This window comes from Buteo buteo, chromosome 5, assembly GCF_964188355.1.
Source record: "Buteo buteo chromosome 5, bButBut1.hap1.1, whole genome shotgun sequence".
NCBI lineage: Eukaryota > Metazoa > Chordata > Aves > Accipitriformes > Accipitridae > Buteo > Buteo buteo.
The window spans coordinates 51,191,353-51,195,420 of NC_134175.1; positions in this window are offsets into that span (position 1 = coordinate 51,191,353).

Consider the following 4,068-nt stretch of genomic DNA (forward strand, 5'->3'; position numbering starts at 1 on the left):
CATCTCAAGGTCTTTTACAGAAAAAAAGCTGCCTATATAAGTAAAACAAAACCCTAAGTAAAGACGTAAATATTTTCCTTCCCAGTTTATTAAATTGTATGTAGTATAAATAACAATCTCAGTGCTGCAAGGTAGCAAGGTTAAACAGAATCTGCAGCCTGTAACTCGTGTGCTAAAAAATAACCCCCTTTAACTTTGGAAAACATACTATCTTTTAATAGCATAAGAGATCAGCCACAAAGTTTTATTTTAAGCTTGATCTCTTACATAGGAATTTTTATTTCCTTAGATAATATTAAATATTTGATGTCATAAAATGTGTTCTTGACCTAAGAGATCTTTAAAGTATCTCCCTTTTCTGACCTATATATGTATCCCAGTATACTGGCCAAGTCCAAAGACAGTCTAAACAACTTCCTGGCTTTACCGTGCAATAAAGACAGCTGCCAGCCCTGTTCTTTTTTGCTTTATTTCACAGTTCCAACTGCTTCAGAAGCATTAAATTTCCCGTCATGTATGGTAGCTAGGATGTAAATAGTAAAATGTTCCATAGTATGGAGACATCTACCTATTTTTTTGCCTTATTGTCTAAATACTTTGCTAAACGGAGCAATACATTAAATTTCCAGTAGAAAATGGCAGGAATGTGCATTATTTTTGAGTAAGACTATATCTTTATGCGATATTTAAGCAACGATGGCTGCATGAAGATTATTTCCTGGAAATCAATATTCCACCGGGGAGAGCTGATGGTCTCAGATACATGGGAGAATCATTGACTCCAGCTGCATATGACATAGAAAATACTCCACGTGGAGGCTGTCGGGGCTAAAAATAAAAGTATAGGCATATGGATTTTTATATGCATTATGCAGTTCACAATTGCAATACATTGCATGAGACAGTACCAGAAAATTAATGTTCTACATATTACCTAAATGACTCAAAATCTATTCCATGTATACTATTTCTCAATCAATTGTATTTCTGTAAAATATTGGTAACGTTTGCCAATATTACTTACATAAGATGAGAGCCTAAATTAGAGCAGTAGGTGTAAGCAAATTGTCTCCTCCGTACCGCTTGCATCACGCACTGAAATGGAGTTGATGAGACAGTGACCGGGTCCCAGAGTCAGGAATAAGATGGAACGGCCCAAGGCCAACTCTAAATTACACACTAATTTTTTTCTTTTTTTTAATTACAAATGTTTCTGTATTGGGAAAGTGGGACGCAGCATGTGTAATTAACTCGTTTGGGCAAGTTACAGGCCTTTGCTAAAAAACTCCACCTACTTTATCTGATGCGTACACACCCTTGTGTGCCTTCAACACCGCATGGGATGCGTGGGATTTCTCTTATGGCAGATTCCCAATTTTACATAATGTAAACAAAACGGCTACATTCAGCAACTCTTTGGCTCCCCTTTAAAATTGCTTTAAGACCCAGGAGTGCAAGCAAAATCAAGCTGTGGCATATGAGCCAGAGAAAGAGAAATTAAATCGCTTTTAAAAGAGAACGTCTCGGGGGTGAGGGCAACACCTAAGAAGCAGAGCAAATCCCAAGAAAGAGATTTTATGCCGTTTAAAAATAACAACAAACTCAACCAGCTGAATGCAAAATTCTCCAGCGTCATGTGCAGTGCCTGGGAAGCCAGCCTGATGCCACAACTGGTTTAGTATGGGTGGAAATAACGTTTGTCCCTCGCTCTCCAGCCGAGCAGCAAATTACCTGGGTTCTCACTCGGGAATTTGAAAGTTTTTAAGATGCTTTAAAACTGCAATTAGGCATTCTGAATATCCACTGCCGGCAAGGACCCTCCATCGCTTTTCTCCGTTTGCACAGGAGGCCACGGAAATTGAGATCTGCAAAGGCAGAAGTCCAGAAATCCTGGGCACGAAGCTAATTTAATACCTTCATAGCCACTCGGCAGCTCCAACCAGAAGCAAGGATAGGACAGCAAAAGTAATAACGAAATTCCAGTGAGGATCTGTGCTGCTGAAGGGCTGAAAATTAGGGCCTTTGCAGGGATACTCCCTATGCAAAGCCAGGCTCGTTTTAATTAGCTAGGTGTTAAGGCACCCGAGTAGGAAATACAGCCACATCTCTTGACAATTCTCAAAAGCAAAACCGAGGGGTTTTTTTCTTTCCTTCCCCCCCCCTCCCAGTATAACGAGTTAAAACCGGGTGAAGTAGCTCCTTCCTTATTAAACCAGCTAACACCAGATGGCTTGACACCTGGCTGGAGTTGGGTTTGGTGACCTTTTGAGTGACGGCAGGTTGATATATTTAAAAGAGAGAGTCCTTGGGGGGATGCAGTAGGACACAAAGGCTTCTGTGCAGCAGTTGGAGATGGTTTGGTGGGAAAGACACGTCGTTTCTTGCAAACGGGAGCCGACTTGCTCTGCTAAATCTCTCAAAGCCAGCGTGTGCACGCTCGTGCTGTTTTATCTAATCTTTACAGAAACATTAATAGGGACTATGGGAAATCTATAAATGACAAACGGATTAGGAAATGTCCACAGCTGATTACTATTCACTTATCGCACAGAATTGATCCCCCTGGTACCGCTTCCATGTTTTTATGCCACCGCTTTGGCACTCTAACATTTGTCTTTGGCACTTCAGATATTTCTGACTGCTTTCTCAGCCTCTAGTGCTGGAAGAATTTTACCTAAAGAGTGGATGGAAATTCATTTTTTCTTTCCTTTTTTAACTTTCCATAGTCTTGGCAGCAAACTGTGTCATGATGATGTTGGCAACAACATATTTGTGGCAGAAGGAAGAAAGAGAATCATGAAATACATGAAAGAAAAAGTTGACATTTTAATGAAATACCTTGTAACTTCTTGGGAAAAGTTATTAAAATGCATTCAGTTTATAGCTGTTTGTACAGGCAGGAGGAGTAGAATACTTTCTCCGGAAGTCTTTAATAAAAATTGCTTGTTAACAAAAAGTAATAGTGGCTAGAAATCATTTTCAGAATTCACTGCTGGCATGAGTTTTAGGTTTGGGACATTGTGGGCTTTTCTGAGTGTACATGAAGATTGCTGGCACACGCGTGAGTTTCTGGGAGCGCAGCATGACTTGTTCACGAGAAGAGCGAGCAGAATGACGGAGCATCCAATGTTCCTTTCAACCGGCTACCAAAGCTGGCACTTGTTTCTCACACAGCTACAAATAAATGAAGTAGTTTCTCTTAAATGCTACCCTGTCAGATTATAGTGCCCAGTATTGCCAGCCCCTGCAAAGGTTTTGTCTGCCTTTGAACAAGGAACGATGGCTGCAGCTCTGTAGATATTCTCAAGCCTGGGTCAGCAAGCCAGGATCCCGACAGCAACACAGCTACAGCCGCAAAGCTGCAGCAAAGGTCTCTCCGGGTGCTACGCAGCAGTAAGGAATCCACTCTTCAGCTAATTAGTGCCAAAGAACAAAGAAATGAAAGGCACTCTTCCTGTTGCACACTGCCATTGCATCTAACCTCTGTAATTGCACATCTCATTTTAATATGACATAAATCTGAGGAAAAGCCTCTTACTGCAAAGCACAATAAAGCCAGTACCACTGGCATCAGCTGCACAATAGCGAGGATAACAGATCAGCCACACCTGGGTGTTCTTCACAGAGTAAGAAAGCAGAGAGAGAAAACATTCAGAGCTAGCCATGGATTTATCAGGGTGTAAAAAAAAAAAGTGGAGGACTGTAGGAGCTTTGCTCCCCTGTCTTTCCCCCCCACAAGCTGAGCTGTATTTTTCCTGACAATAACGGCGTAAGAAAAAAACAAAGGGAAAATACTGATCACCCAACTGTCAAATACATTGGACTGTCACCAATTAACATTTCTCCACAAAAATCTTCAAAGTGGGAACATAGGAAAGGAATCTCAGACCTCCCTGTATGATAATGTGATTTCCAGACCCAAATAAACCTGCCTGGTTCTGTGCCTACTGTTTCACCTTTTCGAAATGTAAAATCGCATTACAGGTAAATCTTGAGAAAATTATACTTCCAGTTGGTTTCAGCTACAGCTGTAGGAAGGACAGGTGTTGCATTTCTGGAAGGATTCTG